We start from the raw sequence: 23,191 nt of genomic DNA, 5'->3' as shown, positions 1-23,191 counted from the left end.
AAAACCAAAACATTGGAGACATTGTAGGTCTTCAAAAGTAGATAAAAGTCAACAAGAATGGGCGTCATAATGAATCTCATTATCTTCTTAGCTGATGCCTAAACTTTCGAACCTGATACTATCCAGCAAAACAGAATAGGGGAACATCAGTTAAAAACCAGATGGTGAGAGTAATACAGGGCTTTAAATCAAGGTAATGAAAAGTCAAAGTGGGTTACTATAATATATCCTGCTATTTTTTTTCCTTTAATTAAAAGGATAAAGATAAAAAAGTAAATAATGGAGTGGAGATTGAGATAAAAGAGGGCATAACAACAAAACAGCGCAGATCAAAACATAACCATTTAAGCAGAATAGTGTTTCACCACCAGATAATCCTAACCTAAAAGTAGTTACCATATTGTCTCTTTCTTTGAAATCCTTGAGTACAACTTCATATACTGTAGCATTAAGTATATCAAAACAATGTAAAACCATTCAAGAGAATGACAGCATTACAGAATATTTAGAATCGACTAACAGAAAATGAACAATGGTTTCTGTATCATCTCCTTGTCTTTAAAAGGTTTTTGCTTATACTATCGTACATAATAAAATCCAATAAGATACCCCAGTGCTTTCAGTTACTCATCTTTTCTTTCTATATGAGAAAACTCCATGCTGCTTGTGAGAGGAAGGGCTGTTTAAAGAGAAACCTGTATTCCTGCATAATAAATAATCCTGCTTTCAGATGGAAGATGTTTGCCTCTTGAAGGCTTTTGTCAAGGCCACCTTGATCTCTCTGTTCCTGAAGCTGTAGATGAGCGGGTTAAGCATGGGTACCACAATGGTATAAAACACAGTGGACACTTTCCCCTCATCCATAGACAGGACTGCAGAAGGATTAATGTACATAAATTCCCCTATCCAAAGAAAACAGAAACAAGTATTATATGCCAACTACAAGTGCTAAAGGCTTTAAAACTTCCTTCAGCAGAATGGATGCGAAGAATGCTGCGGAAGATGAATGTGTAAAAGACAATGGCGGTAAGACTGGGAACACCCACATCAAGCCTACGACAATGAGCACCACCTGTTCATTGGCCTGAGTGCTAGTGTAAGACAGCTCCAACAGGAGAAGGATGTCACACATGTAGTGGTTGATGGTGTTGGCCTCACAGAAAGTCAACCTCAGAATGCACCCTGTGTGGGCCCAGGCACCAGCAAACGCTCCCACATACACAACCACAGCCGGCAGGGAGAAGACCCGAGGGGACATGGTCACTGAGTATAGCAGGGACTTGCAGATGGCCACATAGCGGTAATAAGCCATGAATGTCAACACATAGCATTCTGCACTGACAAAGAATCAGTAGAAAAAGAGCTGAGTCATGCATCCTCCATAGGAAATGGTGTTTATCTTTTTTTTTTTTTTTTTTTGTCTTTTTCGTTTTTATCGGTACCGGGGACCGAACTCACGACTGCCTGCTTGCAAGGCAGGTGCTTATGCCGCTGAGCTAAATCCCCAGCCCCAAGAAATGGTGTTTATCTTCGAAACAAATTTTACCAGTAGTTTTGGGATAATAATAGAAGAGTAGCAGAGATCAATAAAGGATGAATTGAAGAGGAAGTGATACATGGGAGTGTGAAGGTGGGAATTCTATCTGATCAGAGTGAGTAAGGTCAGGTTTCCTGCTACAGAGACCATATAGATTCCTAGAAAGAGAAAGAAAAAAAGGGAGCTTTGTCCCTGAGTATTCTCTCAACCCCACCAGAATAAACTCAGTGACAAGGGTCGTGTTTCAATGGCCATTCTCTTCTAGCAGGATCTGGAGCACAAGAGAGTGGAGTTATATTTGATGCAGAATCCAAATTTGCCATGCAGTGCTCTGCCCATCTCCTTCTGGATCCCAGAAGCCCAGAGACTCCACAAAGGTTTAGTTTATTTTCTAGAAAGCTCCATCTGACTCTGCCTGTATGAGGAAAGCAGGTGCATGGGAGAGAGAAGCACAGCGTAAACACGAGGGGGCCATGTGTAAAGAGAGGAGGTGGTGCAGAGACCTTTGTTTCACTGACTTCTCCTCCAGATTCTTTTTGTTAATCTTCACTCACTACACTCTGGCTTCCCTGAGCTGGAAATTGGGTGCTATGCAGGCCGCATGCCATGAGCACTAAGTCCACCGCAGACTTCAAGAAACAGACACAATGTTCTTTAACTCCCAAAGATGCGTAGCAAGAGAGTCAGTTAGCCACCCTGGGAACCTGTGTGTCCTTCATAGAAAACTTGATACAGGGCAGAAACATTGAAGGCTCTGAAAATTCTGTCCTCTCAAAGGTAATTCTTACATCTACTTTCTTCCCACACAAACTTTTTCATTAACTGCAACTTGCGGTGTTGAGAAAATCAGAAAAGGTCACAGGGCATAAACACATGAAGACTCAGTGCTCACTCTTCTTATGCCAGCGGCTTCAGAACTGTTCTTGTAGTATCTGTGCTACTTTTCCCCAAAGAGAAATAGCTCTGTGGCTGCAGAACATAATAATTCTGAACTGAAGCTTCCTCCTCTTTGTGTAAGGAACAGCTCACTACACTCCTAAATTGGCCTTTGAGTTGCTCTGAGAGTTAAAGACAATGATTTTTAATTAGGAGTTTCACAGCTGTGATAACTAAACTACAAAAACATGTTTACATAAAGAATGTTTATATAAACATTCTTTTCTCTCAATTAATAGCAAGTGGCATTTTGTAGATGATTTTATCCTAAGCATCAAGTACTCTGGGAATTAATTCTGAATCTTTCTCAGAAATCTCTCCACAATTAAAATCTTCTAGGCAATGTGTATTTTAATAAAATGTTTATACAGCAACTAGGGTGTTTTTACACTGGTATTTGTAGAGATGATACTATATTCAGATTTCAGCTCAGAAACTGCACATCCTCCAGGATGCCTGAAATAGAAAACTTACTCTATGTTCTTCTTTCTCCATGTGCTTCTTTGATTTTTACAGGCAGTTGCTAACGTAGGTAATGTAGTATAAGATATATTTTAAAATGTTACAGATTTATAGGTATCCTCACACATATGCAATTTTATGTTTTATCATCTATCAGTACATGATACATAGGGCTTTACACAGTTGATCACAAATTTCTGCCTTTTACCTTTTTCAATAGTATTTCCTTTTCTTAATCAGCTCTATAATCCCATCTCTCCCCAGTATTCACGTGTATATTCTAGCATGCACATGCCCATAGTTTCCTAGTTACTCACATAATCAAGTACATTTCTGAGTCTTCACACTTGATACCCAAAGTACACATTTTTTGTCTCTTTCTGTTGTTAGTTAAAAACACTTTATTGAGGTATCTTCCATATCCTGGTTTATGGATATATCATAATATATGCAAGCATTCCACATCAATGGAATAACAATTTTTAAGGTTTGTAATCACCAAAAGCAATACTAAAATTATCATTACTAAATAAACGTCTTGATATAACAATTTATTTCCATGTCATTTTTCATTTACTATTATGTAGTTTCTACAAAAAATGTAACCACATCAGCACAGGCAGTTTGTGAATTCACCTTTATCTCTCCCAGCACACCCACCTGTAATCATGGTAGTGCTTTATAAGTGTGACAGTCCGGTAGTGCTACTCATCGCTGTTCCTTTAATTGCATTTCCCTGTGTGCTACACAGCTGAAGGATCTTGTCATAAATTTGTAAATCTTTTTAATTGTTTTTCTATAACTGGCTTATCTATGTCCTTTCCTCATTTCTGTAATGTTGTTCTCTCTCCCTTTTTTTATTCCATGAGGGGATATGCTGGACATTACTTTTGTGGGTGTCATTTATCATTAATATTTAAACTACATTATTATTTTATTCTCAATCAACTGAAATGTGTAATGTTTCTTTTGTTCAGGAAAAACATGCAAAACATTTTGCAGTGAAAATATCACAGTAACTTGTATACTTCTTCTCTAACACAACTTTGCATAACTTCAAAGCCTTTCAAGACTAAATTTTGGCTTCATCTGTAGCCACCTACAGTTTACTGCCAAGGCCAGGAAGGCCAGGGATTATCTTTTAAACTCTCTAAGTTTGTTTTCAGTCTCCTACACTCCATTTAACTTAGAGAAGAAGCTCAGGTCCCAGAAATCTGCAGGCATTCGCATCTTGGCAGCGTTCTGTCCCTGTCCCCCCTGCACTGATCCCATTCATCATAGCAGCCTTTACTCTATTCAGACATGCAAGTTACCCATAATATCTGTCCCCACAGATGACTCTCCAGATGTCTACTCTAAATATCACCTTCTGATGAATTAGGGACCATGTGTGTAATCCTGACACCAACATTATTGCTCCTTTCCTTTCCTTCCCAGAGACAGTGGGGCTGGACTGGAACTGCTATAAGGCTGGACCTAAAATACAAATTCAGTGTGCTTGACTAGGAAACATTTTATTGAAAATTTGGCTTGTGAACTAGTGTTTCAATATCATATCCATGTTTTAATATGAGAACATGCAGTGATCAGAATCATAAATTCATTAACACAGTATATGCACTGATTCATTCCTAATTCATGACATAGATCTCCTGTATGCTTATAATGGGAGACTTCACCACAAGAGAAGGAAGAAAAGACTAGTGGAGTTGATTTTCTTTCAAGTTTTCTGCTCAGGATACTCTTCATTTTGACACACCTGTGTATCTCAGGAAAGCCTATATTTATTAGAAAATTTTAAATAACGATACTGATTGACCCTAATAGCACACATTAAAATATTACCTACACTTCTAAGTCAAAGCTGAGTAGCTGAATTGGCTGAAATTAAGAATTGACTATGAGAAACATTTTTGTGGTAAAACGTAGACACTGCTAATTTGGGATTTGTTTAAATAAAATCTATACTAAGACCTCTGCTTTTCAACTTACTGTTACATAATTTCTATAGTATTTATGAATATCTGTCCATGTGAATATAATAATTCATATTTAAAGGGAGGATTCTCTCTTCATACATACATATATGAATATACCAATATTTTATAAACTTTTGATAAACATAGACATAGTGAACTAATTACCACAGTAAAGCAAATTAATGTATTATTCTCTTCAAACAATTACCTATTCTGCATATGGGAAAGCATCTAAATTGTCTTGTATCATGATTGTTTTGAAAAATTATTAAGCATAAAACTAATATTAATGAGTTAACCACTTCCTCATCACAGGATCAAAATACCCAACACTCACAATTTAAATGTGAAATAATTTAGCTTTGCTTTTTCAGTGATTCAGAAAGATCTGATGGGGAAAACTTTTTATAGCACAGCAGCCAGAGAGCAGACAATCAGGGAGGAGCCCTAGAGAAACATACAGGATCCTTCCAGGTCACCCTCCAAGTGACCTGTCTCTTCCACTTCTTCCATATAGGGTCACTTCCTTCCTGACACCACACCAGGCTTTGTTTCATGAGTGGATTAATTTATTAGTGAGCATAGCACCTGCATCATCCAATCACCTTCCAGAAACCAGCTTCCTGAACATATGAGCATTTTGGGGACATTCTAGATTTAAACCATAGAAAATATACCTGACAGCCATAGAATTAGTCAACCTAAACCTAACCAACCATAAGTTTGAACACTGCATCAACTTTTAAATCTACATTTCCCTACAACTACCTTCATCACCACCAAAAATATCATTATATGCTGTGTCTGTGTATTTAACTATTTGAAGACTCCATATATAATTAAGGTTATGAATTATTTCCCTTTCTGTACTATGCTTATTACCCCTCATACATTTTCCTCCAGATTTAGCTCATATGTTGTCAAAAGCGTACGAGTTTCTTTGAAAGGCTAAGAAATATTCCAGTGTACATGTGTATATCACCACACTGCTTTATCCATTCACTTGCCAAAGGACACTTAACTGACTACATATCTGACTGTGACTAACGCTGTGGTGAATAAGAGAGGGTGGACACCTCAGGAATTAGCATCATTGTCTGTGGAACAAGGTAGGATTCTGGGTCAAGTGTTAATCTGAATTTGAATTTAGTTAACTTCACGTGGTTTTTTAATAATGGAAGCAATAACGTATATTTTCAACCAAGAGAATACAAAGCTCCTTTCCTTTATACCCTTGCTAAAATGTCTCTGTCTTTTTGATAATGACCATTCCAGCAGGTTTGTAATGATGTTTCACCATGATTTTCACCTGAATTTTCCTGGTATTAATAATGTGAAGCAGTATGTAAATAACACACAGAACTACAACTAGAGTATCCCAGAAGCTTTTCAGATCTTTACTAGGAGGACATATTTTTCCCTCAAAATTCCCAACTCTCACATTAACATAGAAATATTCTTTCAGAGTACATTCAGGCAAATCCTATTACTTCCAATTTAACTCTCAGCTATGACAACACCAATTTTTTTCATATGTTCTCCATTATTTCTTTAGTGCCATTCACCTAACCAACAATAACAACCCAAACCTGTGAGCAATTCTATGTAGTTTGTGTAAACATCCAGACTTAGCTTCCTTTTGAACATATCCAAATAAATAACTAGAGCTTAGCTTAGTGGCTAAGTCAGCTATTTTTTTTAGAGCTCTGCTGCTTTCAACTTTTTAAAAAGTGCATTTAAAATGACTTAATTTTAAAAGAAACCTAACTTTTATGAAAATAAAATAGGCGTCCTTTGTATTTTGACATTCTTCAGATGAAAGATCAGGATTCCTGTTTGGTGCAGACCTGACCACATGAGTAGTAATGAAATGCACGAGGAGTAACCCAGCTCTGAGATGCCTGCAAAGAAACCCACTCACACTCGTGCTAATCATAATTAATTGAAAAACTTTTATAAAAAAAAACAATTTCAGCTGTTATATATAAGAAAAAATTGCTGAAAAGAATCACAGTGTTGATATTTGAGTCTTCAGGAAAGAATTTCTTAAAATTAGAATTTAGCTGTCTTGTGCATTTAAATACAAACAAGTCAATAAAAGCATGTATTCTGAATATAAAAATACCCAAATATGAAATAGAAAACGGAAAAACGACAAAATGGCATGCATTTTACAGTTCCTTGGGAAAATATTTAAATTGTGAGTTGTGAAATCAGGCTAAGAATTTTAGAGTAATCACTTTTTTGTTGTTTGCTCACAAGGAAAATCATCTACCACTCTGCTTAAAGACTTAAACTCCATATGGAAATAACATATGAAAGCCAGATGTGATTTAAATATTCCCTGATCCTCCTGCCCTCTAAACTGAACTTTGTTTAAAACAAAATAACACAAACCTGTATCAGAACCAGGAAAAAAAAATTATGACTTTCATATTGCTAGCTTCTTCCACAGAAGAGAGAATAGCTTCCGTGTTCCTACTCGTTACACTTGTATTCAAAAGATTTATCAAAACTTTATAAATGGCTTTATAAATTACAGCACTCTAGAAAACACACTCAAATTCAAATGCTGTTGACATTTTCATTAGCATTCTCCAATAGAAATATCTTTTTAATTGTCTTTTCTTTAAAAAATCAGTCTGAGTTCTGTTCTCTTTCAAGTCAGTAACCTCTCAATTAAAATACCTTGAAAGTCAATTCTAACTTTTTCCCAGACTACTCTCTTTTAAACTTGAGGCACTCGCATCTCAGCTTTACTAAGCTGAAAGATATTCTCTTTCCCAAACAAAAAGATATATCACATTATTTTCATGATCAACAACAACAATGATAATAATGTAACAGTAACCCTTAGACAATGTTGTGAATTTTCCTAGAATAGCATCAACTTTCAAAGCAGAGTCACTTTCTTATAGTTCATATTTAATTAAATAGTCTGAGGACATGAAATGAAAGTATTTCAGAAAAAGTGGTAGGCTTGAAAAAGACTAGTGGTCTAGTCCTGGCTTTTTCTTTAAAGAGCTATAGCACTGCTGAGTACTTTATTGACCTCTTTCAACTTAGGTATCTCACCTCTAAAAAAGTCATGTGCTGACAATCTAGTATTTGAGATTTCAACTGTATGGGGTATATAAAAAGTCTCTGAGTAAAAGCTTTACTGTGTTAATAGCCGTAATGTGGGTAGCATTGGATAGATTATGCAGTATGCATTGGATCGATTTTGCAGTGATATCTGTCTCTGACCATCATCCTTAGGAAAACACACATTGCCCAGTGGAGGATGGGAATCACAGAGTGGAGACAAATCACCTGGTTCCTGTTTTGTGGTAAAGTTGCATAGGAACGGTCCTGGGGCAATGATGCAATGTCCACCCACATTTCCTTTATTAATTCATAGGAAGAAACATCCATTATTTTTGAGAAAAAGATCATAGTGACAATGAAAAAAGAAAAGGAAGAAAATTCTTTTCCAAACATGATTTGTAAACAGGAAAGTTGGTAGAGGAGAAATTGTGGAACTGGCAAGAGAAGAAATAAAAACTGCTGTAAAATTTTAGAAACTAAAGCAAGGTTCAAATTTCCTCCTTTAGATAAAAAAGAAATATAAGAAACTGCCACTACATCATTTTAAGTAAGAATAATCTCTTCACAATTTCACAGACATATTGAATTTGATCAAAAGTTTCCCTTCCTCAAGGTTTTTGTCAGGGCAACTTTAACATCTTTATTCTTAAACTATAGATTAAAGGGTTCATCATAGGAACCACAATAGTGTAGAAAACAGAAGAGATTTTTCTGTCATCCATAGACCCAGCAGAGGATGGTTTGAGATACATGAATGCACCTGAACCAAAGAACAGAGAAACAGCAACTATGTGGGAGCTGCAGGTGCTGAAGGCTTTGGACCAACCCCGGTGGAGCTTAGCTGAAAGACATTACAGAGGATGAAAATGTAAGAGATGACAATGGTGGCACTAGGCACAATGATGTTGATCCCCACCACAATGAAAACCTCTAATTCATTGATGTAGGTGCTAGTGAAGGAGAGCTCATGTAGAGGAAAATGTCACAGAAAAAGTGGTTGATGGTGTTTGCATCACAGAAGGTCAGTCTCAGCATGCATCCCGTGTGGGTCATGGCACCAGAAAACACCATCATGTAGAAGCCAAGCATAAGGCTGAGACACACTCTGGGGGAAACGGCCGTGTTATTCAAAAGTGAGTTACAGATGGCCACATAGCGACCATAGGCCATTGAGGTCAGCATGTAATATTCAGAAATGATAAAGAAACTGAAAAAAGTACACCTGGGCAATGCACCCTCTGTAAGAGATAACATTTTTTTTCTGATATGAAGTTCATTAACATTTTGGGTGTAAACATAGAAGAATAACAGAGATCAATAAAGGACAAGTTGAAGAAGAAAAAGTACATGGGCATGTGCAGATGTGAGTTCAGCCCAATTAGAGTTACCAAACCCAAATTCCCCGAAACAGTTACCACGTACATCACTAGGAAAAGGAAGAAGAGGGGAAGTTGGAGATCAGGCTTGTCTGTCAATCCCATCAGAACAAATTCATTCACCAAAGAGTCATTTTCAGGTGCCATTCTTCTCTGAGACAGCCTGTGGGCAGAGAAAAAGCAGGTTCCATGAGACATCTCCTAACTTGTCCAAAGATATGTGAGGAATGTCTGGAAATAACAACCTACCTATAAAGGATTCACCTTTAATATCGCCATGATAGGAGCAACACTGCCTTCTTCTTAGAGCCTAAACATCTAATCATAGTGAAGAGCATTACCAACTTAGCCACAGAGCTGAGGCCAGCACTGCTACAAGGAAACATGATTGCCAGAGAAATCAAGCTAGGAGGCAGGAAAGTGCTAGGTCATATAAGTATATAATTGTCTTCCTCGCATATTATCATTTCTTTCCTTGCCTAGAATCTTCCTTTACCAAACAGAATTGGAGCCAGATGCTTTTCCTCTTCTTGTTGACCTTTAAAACCAGTTAGGTTCTGATGAGGTTGGAATCATAAACAGTTTCTACTCTAAAAGAAAATAAACAGACTCTAGAAATCATTTAGTTACTGCTCCTTGTCACAGGGAAACTTCTTGAAAAATGAGAGGTACAGTTATTAACAAAAAAAATTACTCATAAAAATACCCTATATCCACTAATCCTCTGAACACTCTTTGTTACCCTCAAAGACATTCTTCTACTAGTTTCGCTTGAGCTTTAGGTTGTGGATAATCAAAAAATTACATATTTTAGAACCTGGGACTTTATCTCAAAGTATGGCCTTATTATGCTAAGCATAAAAAACAAGACACAGGCAGAAACAATTCTGACTCTTACGTAAATGTACAAATATAAAATAGCTACATTTACATAAACAAAGAGAAGGATGTTTGATGCCATTGGCTAGTAGAGGAAAAGATCTGGTAAGATTGGCCAAAGACTCAAATTACTCAGTTATGCAAGATAATAAAGCTTTGGAGATCTTTTTGCAAAATGGGTACAGTAGTTAACAGTGTAACCTTGCATAATTACAATTAGAGGAGAAGATCTTAGTGCTCCTCTTGCTATGTGCATATGCATACTGAGTACACACAAGGGTGACTGTACAAACTTTAGATATGTTAATCATACTCTTTGTTCAGATCATTTTATAATCTTTATGTCAGCACACCAATTTATATACTTCTAACTATAAGTGCTAGTAATTTCTGAGGGAGGTGTTAAAATGAAAGGCATTAATAACAATAGATTTCAAGAGTTACCCTCATTAAGAGAGGGAATTTTAATCTTTCCTTATTAATTTTTACTCCTGTGGCATGCAAAGGACAAATCAGTTTTTCAGGCTTTGTTTGCTTCAATTTCAGGAGGACATGGCACAGACTAATTTTTCTCATTTCCTTTCAACAGGAAATCTTCCTGAAAGGATGGCAATAATTAATAATGAAAAGTATTTCTCCTATAAAACATCAGTCTTGAAGAATAATAAAAATCTTTTCTTATCACATTTTCTACTGCACACGAAGCCAGAAGATTTTTTTTTTTTTTTTTTTTTTTTTATCAGTACCAGGCATGGAACTCCTGATTGCCTGCTTACAAAGCAGGCAATTATGCCTCTGAGCTAAATCCCCAGCCCCAAAGCCAGAGGTTTTTAACATGAGTTTAATGACATAATGCTTTTGGCTACAAGCAAGGAAGATGCTTCTGAGTGTCTCGGGAGAACAGACCTCGACGTAGGAAGGAAATCAAGGGATTGTGTTTACTCCTTAACCATGCTCTGTTGTAAGTCTTTAGAAACTCCATTCTTCACTTGGGTTTTTTCTTCTCTTTAAGGATTGTACATCCTCCATTACCCGTTTACCTTGATCTTTTAAGGGAATTTTATTGTTTGTGTTCTTCTCTCTTTATTCCCACATCTCTAACAGTATTTATCCAGGAGTGTATGTCCAAATGTCCATGTTTATTTATCTGAAAATTTTCAAGGACCATAGTGATTCCCCGCATTGTCTTCCCTGTGATTACTCCAAAGTACCTTTTAATGCGTGGCATGTACACTAGAGCTTTAACCTCTAAACACTGACTGGAAATGTTTACCTGAGAATCCTGCTGAGGAAAATGGTGATGAAGTCAGCGATTTCTAAATTTCTCACAAAAATAGTAGATAGAGACTCGAAAGATTTGTGTGTGAATTCTGCTCCAAATTTCCTCATTCTGATATTTGGAAAAATTCCTTAGCATCTCTGTACAACATATTCACATTTGTAGAATAGTGATGGATTAAATAACACTGGATTGTTGTTCACTGGATGATTGAATTTTAAAAAAAAGATATGAGGGGCTGGGAATTTATCTCAGCAGCTCAATTGCCTACCTGGTAAGCACAAGGTCCTGAGTTCGATCCCCAGTACAGAGCCCACCCCCCAAAAAACATATATATGAGAAAGTTCAGGTCAAAATTATACTCTGAGTGAGGAAATAGTCCACTATCAAATGCTATGACTTGTGCCTACATGTCTCCCCAAAGTTGCATGGCATTTCGGTAGAGAGGAGGAGTTTGATTGCTCTTTTCCTGGTTCTCTGTCCAGAAGAACCGAGCTTTTCTTATTGTCAGTTTCCTAATATTCTCCTGTTGTCGTTTTCTTCAACTCTAGATTAGGAACACAAAAGGTAAAAAAGAAACTAGGAGGACCTCATTGCCATATCTTCTTTTGTTTATTCAGATTCCTAAAAGATTTGCATTTTATACATTTTAGTGCCTTTTCATATTTGTTTTATAACAAAGATTCCAGGGGTTTTATAACAAAGGTTCCAGGGGGTTTTGTTGTATGTAAAGGAGAAATATTTAATTTACTCTGTATTTTCAGAAGTGAATTTCCTTGTATATTGCTTCTTCTTTCATTTGAAAGAAAAAAAAATAGAAATAAAAAGCAACACTTTAAAATCAGACTAATAGGAGAGTAACAATAACTAATATATTGCATATTATTATCTTCACAGTAGTTACTCAGGTACAAGATAGAGGCATGAAATGTCCAAACAGAATTACTGCAAACCTTTCTTATCAATGAACTGAGGGAGAGTAGGTGATACTGTTTCTATTTATATCTAATTTTAGGGGATTACTTTAGAAGGCTGGATATCTTTTGGCAAATGGAATTGCATGTGTATTGCTTTATTTATGCTGACAGCAACTCTGCAATGGAGAGAGTGTCTTTTAGGCGGGAGATGAATACAAAGAGAAATTAAGCAAATGATTCCAGAGTTGTACAACCCAGTATGTGTTAGAATGAATTTATTTAGTCTACTCCCTCACCACTTCATTTGAAAGTGTCTTCTTCACCAGTCTTTCCAAATTTCAAGGTAAGAACAGCTTTGGAATCTGCCCGATCCCTGTCTTGTAAAAGATAGTTAGCTTTTAGCATTCCTTTAGATGATCTCATTAATGGACTTTTCTCTTCACCCTGATTCCCATGTATACTGACAGTGAGTTCCCAAAGACTAAGGGCTATAAGACACGCCAAAGGGAACTGTCAGCTGGGAGTCTTAGTGCTTCTTGAATAGAGTGATCTTTGTTGTGTTTAGTTCTTTGATAAGATCATCAGTTCTGTTATTGTTATATGATAAAGCACCTATTAAAAAATTTAAAAAATTGTGAGGAGAGAAGGAAAATTTTACTTCTCTAGTCAGTAGGTTAAAAGTTGTAAGTTGTTTTCAGTATTTTGATTGAAAAAGAGCTTCAGAGCTGACAGAGTCAGTCTTCTGAAATTTGCTTAATGAAATTTGTTTAATGTTTCAGTGAATTTGTCTCAAGGATAAGTGGTGATTCTGGTTCCTAGCTTGCTGACTCTTTCTAAAACTGACCAAATTTAAAATGAAATATCAGAAAGTGCAGGCTCAATAACCATGCTTTTTATACAACAGAAAGAATAAGCTTTCCCTAACAAAATTGCTGTTGTACTCTTAAGAAGAAATTCAAGCAGGAGGGGAAAAGACCTGCACTGGGTCCATTCTGGGAGGAAAAGATTCCCCATATCTGTGTCTTTAATGTAATTTTTCAATAAACTGCCTTCCTTAGCCTCTGGCCTCACATCAACTCAACCCTGTTAACAATATACCAGTCAGCATACTCGTCTTTACTATGAACTCACAATTAAATCAGAATGCCCAGTAGTTTTAAGAATGGTCTTATCAAGCAGAATCAATTATTTTATTAAATCTCAATACTTGCTTTTACATCTTATATTATTTTGTATTGCTGTGGAATTGCGCATGATAAAATCCTGTGCAGACTGCAGTGTAAAGCACTCATGGGATTGTTTTTTGCAGAGTGAGCTTAACTGGCCTCTTTGTTATGATACATCACTTGGAAAAATAAGTGATAGACAAACTGTAGTGATTCAGACTGGGTTATTTTCTCAAATGAATTCATGAAGCATGTCGTGTCAGGGAAATAATTGACAGAAAACATGGACAATGATAAAATTTTGAACTTTCTTGCAAAAATTGGAAATTCTTTTCTTTCACCACCAGCTATGCAAACTTCTCAGTGGTTAAATTTTTCACATGATCTTATTGGTAATATTAACAAATGGGAGCTTTATACATTGTAAATTAAAGGCACAACCACTTTGAAGTTCTGCAAAATTCAGGTGAATCAATATTTTACAAATAATCAATGAATTATTTTTTGATCATCTTGGTGAAAGATCTGTTCAGATAGCAAGACCTATCAATGGATTTTCATCTTTTTTTTTTTTTTTTTTTTTTTTTTTTTTTTTTTTTTTTTTTTTTCTCTTGGTACCGGGGATCTAACTCACGACCACCTGCTTACAAGGCAGGTGCTTATGCCACTGAGCTAAATCCCCAGCTCCATACGAATGGATTTTAAAGTGAGAGTAAAAAAGTTTCATGACTATATTTCAGATCTAATTTGTAGGTAATTTTTTTTTTTTTTTTTTTTGTCACTGGGGATTGAATAAACCATGATGCCTTTGCATTGAACTACATCCTGGACTATGTATCCCTACATCTATCGCTGTACTATATTTACATCTATATCTATATCTATCTATATATTTTTATTGTTATTTTTAAACAGGTTCTCACTGAATTACCACAGTGTCCAGGCTGGACTCCAAGATACAGTGTGGTGCCAGAGCCTTCAGATTGCCTGTTTAAAACTCATAAATTACCACACCCAGCTTGCAATAGTCTTTGGGTCTCTTGTTTTCCATTTAAATATGGAGGCAACTTTTGTACACATATTTTAATCAAAATAACAGATCACAAACAATGAAATACAAATCCAGGTACGAAAATATACTTGTCTTCTATAAAAGCAGAAACTGCAATTAATGCATTTGCAAAGCAAACAAAAACAATTCTTCTCACGAAATTTTTAGCATGTGCTATAATTGTTTTTCACAATATATTATTTTATAACATTATATTTATATATTATATATTATTTTATACTGTTTTTTTAATATTTTACTTTGCTTTTTTCCTTTAGTTTGTTGATTTTTGGAAATAGAGTCTTACTTTGCAGTACAGGCTGGCCCCAAACTTGCAGAGATCTTTCCGTCTCAGCCTTCTGAGTCCTAAGATTACAGGTATGCAGGACCATGACTATCCACTGCTATATTTAAAATAAATATTTTAAAACTTTTTGTTACAATTTTGGAGAGAGAGAAATGTAGCTCAATTAGACCTACAGAAACTAGCTCTTAGAAGTTTCTAATTTATTTCTAAGACATAAAGGGATCCTGACTCTAAAAGAGTAATGCTATTACTTCAGATCATCATTCTAATTAATTTTTTCTACTCAATAAAAAAATCATAAATGGAACAAGACGCTATTTAGGATTTGTCAATTCCATATTTCTACTTACTTGTGCCAGAGAAGGGATCATTCATTCTAGGACCAAGTGGTATCTGCTTCTGCTGGATGTGAGTGGATCGAAAATTCTGCCTGGAGGACTACAAAACTGGGCTTGAACCAAACCAAATAGGGAGAGGGTGTTACCATAGATACCTTGACTCATTTTCATCTTTTGGTATGATTTTTCTGGTTTCTTGCTGTGAAATTCTCACTAAGTATCTTAATTCAACAAGAAGTTATTTAGTACCACCAAGTGGATCTGACAGGGTTTCAAATAGGATCATAGCATATTGCAAAGAAAAACATGCAACAACAAATCTATTCTTGGTCACAGGTATGATTCTAAGTGCTATTATCCTGATATTTAAAAATTAATATTCTGTGTTAGAATAGTTTCCATTTATCAAAGGAGAACAGACAGGCTTAGGGAAGATGTGTGTCTTGAGCATTATCCTCAGTAACTGTAGAGCTGGGAGGAGCACACAGGTGTATTTGATGTAGATATCTTGATTCTGAATTGTCCCTGAGAAGGATGAATATTAAAAATGTTTCACAGAATGAGACTCCCTTGAACAGAGGGAAGGAAAATATTTTGTAAGAGAGAAATCCTGACTCTGAGCTGGACATTAAGGAAAACGAGGTCTTCAGTTTACCAGAGGGATCTTAGATGAGTGCAAGAAGCACATTGTGCTATCTGCATGGGGAAGGGCCACACTCCTAAGCCTTTTAGAATATTGTGATTTGAGATCAGAAAAGTGCAGAGAGGAAACCATGGATAACCCTGAAGGCATGTTGGAGGTTTTGGGCTAATTAGGAGCTCAAGGGCTGTAACTCTAACTCCAAAGGAATTCCTGGTGATTTCATGGGCAGAAGGTCAGAACTTCTGCCAAATTGGCAGTAGGATGTTTGTTGTGTGTGGTTCTATTTTGACAAATACTGGCCATGACTTCTTAATGTGAAGCAGAATCTGGAGACTGTGATCCTCTACAGAAAGTAGCTCCCTGCCAACTGTCAAACCAAGTTCTCAGAAACAAGCCTTCTCTCAGCCCCGTCCTCACTCTCTCCTACCTTCCTTCACATGATGGATTTTAGTCTACTGAAATGTCCTTGAATGTTTGCAGAAAGTTTGGTTTTTAATCAAGTGAGGTCTCCAGTTTCATTGGTACTGACAGAATTGAGAAACAGTGAGTGCTGAGATTCACCTGCATCCTCTCAGACTGTCTTCTCTACAGTCCTGGAGAGTGCAAATTACTTTGGGAAGTTCTGGCAGATTGTGGAGTGAGAGGTAACTGTTTTTTCAACACACTGGTGCACACAAATGACTTCCCCATGATGGAAACCCTCTCTTGTTTCTCACATGTTGTTGAGCTAACTTGTCATAGTGAAATTTCTATTATAGCACTCTTAAAAAACTCAAATTAATTCTTTAAAAACTAAAAAGCTAGATAAGAAGTTGCATCTGCTAATCTTTGTGGAAGTGAGGGAAGTGTCTTGGTTTGTATCTGGATCACCTCCCCAAAGTCTCAGGCACTCATGGGTGGTGCTTTTTGGACTTGCCTTGGTCCTGGCCGTGTGACACTGGATTGGCCCAGTGATTTGCTTAGCATAGTTCTGAGGGAGGATGATGGATTCACTGAAGAAGAGAGACCCAGTCTGTGCGTGGATGTCACTGTCCAGTAGGCTTGTGCCTGAATAGAGTGAAAAGGGAAAGAAGAAGGATCATGGTGACTCATAACAGGGAAAACATCAGTGTCATTTCTCATGGGAGAACACCACTTGCCTTAACATACATTATTGGTAATACAACTGCCCAGGCCAGAATCCACCTACGAGAGGCAGGACCTGTGGTAGCATTTTACATTACAGCCATGGGAAGATAGAACTTCCACACACAATTGCTCACATCCTTCACCCAGCCCTCTCCCAGAAAGATATGCCACTGTCCCAAACAATGCTGAGATTTCAATAATTTTTAATTAAATTAACTTCAAGACTCACAAGGTGACATCAAAAAACCAAAATGCCCATCAACCACAGAATGGATGAAAAATGTGGTATTTTTATACAACAGAATATTATTCAGCTATAAAAAGGGATGATCTTGAGTTTTTTATAGGTAAATGGAGGCAAATTGAGATTATCCTAACAAGAGAAATAAATCAGACTCACATTTGTAAATACCATATGGTCCCTCTAGGGTAAAAATGAATAATAATAAAAAACTGAAAGAGTAATAAGATCCAAAATGTCTAATACATATTGTAATTATAAAAGGAAAAGAAAGTGTTTGAAACGAAAGAACAACTTGTAGGTATACACATATAATGTTGCCTAATTTTTAAGCCCTGTTGAAAACCTACTAGAGTCTGTGAGTAGTCACTTATGTCACTCTTCTGGTGTCCCTGTTGTTCATCGGGTGATGTTTTGTCCTTGTCTATGCTCTCCAGCAGTGATCACTCCAGGTGGCCTCCCCTAGCAGGTAAGATGCTCCATAATGGGCACCAGTTATGGTCTCCAGTTCAGGGAATAATGACAGAGTAAAACACAGACAAGGTGTATTTACATTACAAGGGAACCATAGCGATCACACCTCAATGACAAGCCAAGACCTGGAGAGGCAAGATGCCTTTGTCTCTTATTAGGTGCACAGATGATTGGGGGTGTGCTGGTGGCTACAGGAAGCAGTGGAGGTGATCTGCTGTTTCCGTCATGATTCAGAAATTGAGGGACAATGCGTTTTTGGGAAAGTGCAGAGGAACAGATCACGGTTAACTGGTGCTTATCTACTAACTGGACTACCTAGCTAGAAGGAGTTTCCACGAGTTCATTCATCAGCCGCTGCGTTGTCCTGCTTTGCTGCACCAGAACTCCACACACTGCTAGTGTCAGCTCTGGTAGAGGCCTGAAGACTCATCTGTCCTTAGACCACCTGTGGATCTCACCAGAAGTGAGGTTGACCTAGGACAGACTCTCAATTTATTTTTGGGTCAGTTTAATATTAATTATTGCCTATTATGTACCATCTCAAGTGTGTCTTCAGTGGGAGGGTTTGAAATCTACTGAGATTGGGGGAAAAAAAGTGAAGGGGGTGACTAATTTTTTTTTCCTTACATTAAGGTATGCATTTCTGCCCAGCTGTATTCTGAAATCTTGGGTGCTCCCAATTTCTTGTAGTTAATGATCTTTAATCCTTAGGAGCATAGTACTTACTGATTAGAAATGAAAATAAATTACATGTTAAAATTAGATTAAGAAATGTAGTGGCATACACTTTTAGTTTCAGCTATAGAGGAGGCTGAAGCAGGAGGATCACTGGGTCCAAGAGTTTGGTACCAACCTGGACAGCACAGAGAGGCTCTGTATCAAAAATAACAAAGCTCAGAATAAGATCTTTTATATTTTTCTTCTTTCCTCCCTTTCGTTTCTCTTTCTCCCTCATTTGGCTCCTTCCCTTTTCCCGTCTCAGAGCTGGAGACAAATACTGTTAGTTGGTGTGCAGTGCTGCATGCACTTTTAAAATTCTGCTCTCCATGCCTGTCCATAATAATAATCTGTCCAGTTCTATATGCTAAAAATTTTACATAACATGTTTACATAATGTGTGCATGCCGGGCCTGTGCTTTTACATCTTCATTCTTTACTCAAAAGCATGTGTTTTTAAATGTTCATTCTTACAAAAACCAGCAGGTCTTCATTAATTTTAAGACCCAGAAGCCAAGGCCTGCATAGGTAGCTGCTGCTGAGGTCATCTGACACTTAGCTGAGGTTCGATTCCCTGCCATTTCCACCTGCTTCCTCTCCCACTTATTGCTCATTTGCTAGGGGTTTCTTGGCTCTTTTAGCTTTTCTGAAGCCCAGGCATCTTTATTAAGACCAGACCTTATTGCTCTGTCTACCATACCACAGCTGCACACCTGTGAAATAACTCAGTAAGCTCTAGACGCTGGTCCAACCCTTCTTTTTTCTTTTAATTTTATTTAAAAGGAAAAAGAGAAAAACACAAAACAAAACAAAGCTGTGTAAGGGTACACGTAATACAGAACTACAAAAAAAAAAAAAAAATCAGTAAGAAATCACGTGTAGTCACCTGGGAGCCGCCTTAGATTTACTCCGCAGCTGATCACAAGTGGTGGTTGGGATCCCAGTCCCCAGGGTAGATATATGGAATTGTGTTTTCTCTTTCTTTTCATTCTCTGGTACTTGGAGTTTGAATTTTCTCATTTTATCTCCATCACATACATTCAAATTTAAAAACACATGAGCTAGAGTTTCTGGGTATTTGTCGCAGATTAGTTCAGTGTGACATAACCTTTCTGATCAAAATTTCATTTAGTTATGTGTCTGTTTTTATTTTTGGCATCCTTGTGAAAATTTATTGCTAATACAGCTTTTTGAGTTAAATTTTCTCAGTCATTGAAAAAGTCAAACTCATTAGACCTAAACATTCAGAATGAGAAAAGATGCTGTTGTACAGTTGGTGAGAATCATGCCCAATTCACGTGCTTGGTTATACATGAATTAGGGCAATGGGATCATCGTGCAAAGAAAACAAGAAACAATAGGAGGAAGATTTGCAAGGTGAGGACAGCTAGGAGTCCTTCTATTTCCATTCCATATTTTTCCTCTGGACACTGGAAGAATGGGATGTGAAAATGGCCTCCATTCTGAGCTCTGGCTTGGGAATTGACATAAATTGCTCTTGCAATGTGATTCAATGTAATGGGACTTTGGGGAAGCATTTCATGCTCTTGCATCACCTAAGCAAAATAAACCATATTTCATAGAAAACACAGATATTAATCACTAGAGTCTTCACCATTGCTGTGACTGAGGAATTTGGTCTTGGGGGACACGTTTCACATTTATCTTTAGGGACTTTTGGACCCTTAGTAATTTGGAGAAATTTGAGAGTAGAAACTGGAACTAATTTTAGTGGTTGTAGGATTTTTTATTAGCTCAAGTATCAAATCTATAATTTAAGGTTTTCAAAACAATTTTCCTTGGCTTTTTAAATTTCCTGTATCTTCTCTCTTGAAGTTTTCCAGCCCTGTTGGTTAAATATCCATGGAAATGATCTTTGAATGATTTTCCATCCTCTGTCCTTTCTCCTGAGCTTTACTTAGCGTTAAGTACACATCTTCTTATTGGCTTAGATGCTTATTCAAAACGGAATGTATAAATTTCACTAATATTTTTAGTTTTCCTGAATTTTCTCTTAAGTAGTACACAAGGCAGTAATCTGGGCTATTTTATGACCTATTTCTATCTGCTTTGTGATACATTTTCCTGAATCTCTCCTGAATACTTTCTGCATATGACTCCTCAGAGTCACTCTCCACACCAATATTAATTCACAGCAGTTTCAATTATCTCCAAAATAACGAATAAAAAACCTTGTGTTGCTTCCAATTTTCTCTCACAGGGGCATGCCTGGGCATTTGTGTACTTCCTGCACTGCACTGATCCAAATCTGTCTCTGGGCCTTGTCTATGCTGCTGTCATTTGATGAGAGGCACTAGACCTATCCTAGAGGATGTGCAAGTTCCCAGTGATTCTAATGATGAGGAAACTTACACTGTATAGTTATTTTTTAAAAGGAGGTCAGTAATTCTCACACAGTTTGCCCTCAGACTGCATCTGAGAGTAAAGCAGTGTCCCCTACATGTTTTACTAAGTTATTTTGTTCCATACTTTTTACTTAAAAATAGAAGTATTGTCACAGTAATCTTTCACTAGTGGAATACAGGGAATTTGTATTTTCTAGTATATGTTATAGAAAAAAATGAGAAAATGCTCTTCATTCATTCCCCTTTATAACGCCATTGAACACCTGCTCCACATGTCATTTATGGCTTATTTTATTTAAAAAAGGAGATGAAGATAAAAAAAAAAAAAGGACATAAAACAACACAGGTCAGAACAGGACAATTTAAGCAATATAGTGTTTCACCACAAGACAACCTGACATAACAGTAGTTACCATACTAACTCTTTCCTTGAAATATTTGAGTATACGTTGATATACTATAGCATCAAACATAAAAAGACAATGTAAAACCATTCAAGAGAATGAAAGTAATACAGTGTATTTAGAACCAACTAACAGAAAACGAACAACACTTTCTATATTATCTTCTTGTGTTTAGAAATGTGTTTATACTTTCACATATAATAAAATCCATTATGATAAAACATGGTAAAACCAAAGGAGACAGAAGAACAAAAGCTTGGCAGGACTTCAACCAAGCTGATTTTAATTAACACTAGCGATTATATTGTCTTATTTTCTTCAAAACAACTGTCCATACCATCAAAGACAATAAAATCAAACAATCCAGAATAAAAACATTCCAACTAATGAATGACAACATTATAAGATATTAAAACAATATAATGGGGAATCATGGTTACCACATACTTTTATATATTCTTACCATTTCTTACACTAGGGAAATTATTCAGTATTTATACATGTGAAGTTGATTTATTTCACTTATGAGTATGATCTCAAGCGGCATCCATTTATTTATAAAGATCTCAATATGGTCATTCTTTATAGCTGAGTAGTACTCCATTGTATAAAAATACCACAACTTTTTTATCCTTTCCTCAGTTCATGGACACTTAGGTTGTTTCAAAGATTTGGCTATTACAAATTGTGCTGCTATAAACATGGTGCAAATATATCACTGTGCTATGATGTTTTCACTTCTTCTGGGAATATGATTAGAAGTGGAATAGCGGCAAAAAATGGGAATTCCAATCCCAGCTTTTGAGACATCTCCAGACTGACCTCCACAGTCAGTCTGGCTGCACCAGTTTGCACTCCCACCAACAGTGCAGGAGAGTTCCTTTTTCCCCCACAGCCTTTCCAGGATTTGTTGTTGGTAGTCTTCTTGATCCTGGCCATTCTTTCTCTAGTGTGATGGAATCTCAGTGTGGTTTTAATTATATTTCCCTAATGAGTAATGATGATGAACATTGTTTCGTGTATTTATTTGTCACATGTATTTCTTCATCTGAGAAGTGTGTATTCATCTCAGATGCCCATTTTTGGAATGGATCTTTGAATTTTGGGGGTCTGACTTTTTTTAAAACTCTTTGTGTGTTTTAGAAAGAAGTCCTTTGTTTGAGAGACAGTTCACTAAGATTTTTCCAAGCTTGTGTGTTTTCTTTTCACTAAGCTGGAGATTTCCTTGGACATGCAGAAGTTGTTTAATAACTTCTGATCCCAGTTATTGATTCTGGTCAGTAGTTCTCATGAGGTTTGATTCTTGTTCATTAATTCTCTACCTACCCTTATGTCTTCAAGGTTTTTATCCAATTTGCCTTCTAGTGTTTCTATTTTAATATTCATCATGTCCCATTGGGTCTACTTTATGATGACCAGTGGGTGTGGATGCAATGGGCTTTGGGGTGTCTTGGCCCACCTAGTGTGTATGCTGAGACTCATCTTCTGTGACAGCAATATCATCAATCATTATGTGTGTGACATCCCTCCTCTCCTAAGGCTGTCCTGCTTGAGTACCTCCATTAGTAAGGAAGTGGTGTTCTTTGTGGTAGGTGTCAATGTCATAGGCCCCAGTCTTAAAATCTTTATTTCTTATACTTTGATTCTCTCCAATATTATCTGTATCCATTATAGAAAAAGCAGGTCAAAAGCCTTCCACACCTGCAGCTCTCACATCATTGCTGTTTCTCTTTTCTTTGGAGCATCAACATTCATGTACCTTATGCCTTCCCCTCTGAAGCTCTGGATCAAGATAAAATATCCTCCGTTTTTCGTACTGTTATTGGACCAATGATGAATCCTTTCTTCCATAGTTTGAGGAACAAGGATGTCCATATTACACTAAAAAAGATTTTGAAGAAAAG

At 36.7% G+C, this 23,191-nt stretch overlaps 2 pseudogenes; both read right to left on the bottom strand.

The window, feature by feature from the left end:
* Positions 1 to 726: 726 nt before the first annotated feature.
* Positions 727 to 1,781, bottom strand: LOC134477752 (olfactory receptor 8B8-like; annotated as a pseudogene).
* A 6,811-nt stretch (positions 1,782 to 8,592) lies between these two features.
* On the bottom strand, positions 8,593 to 9,533 carry LOC100727411 (olfactory receptor 8B3-like; annotated as a pseudogene).
* Positions 9,534 to 23,191: the final 13,658 nt, after the last annotated feature.

This window comes from Cavia porcellus, unplaced genomic scaffold, assembly GCF_034190915.1.
Source record: "Cavia porcellus strain 051 isolate PalLab524CR breed Dunkin Hartley unplaced genomic scaffold, mCavPor4.1 scaffold_9, whole genome shotgun sequence".
Classification (NCBI taxonomy): Eukaryota; Metazoa; Chordata; class Mammalia; order Rodentia; family Caviidae; genus Cavia; species Cavia porcellus.
Note: the sequence above shows the minus strand (reverse complement) of the source record. Positions and strands in the feature narration are given on the sequence as shown.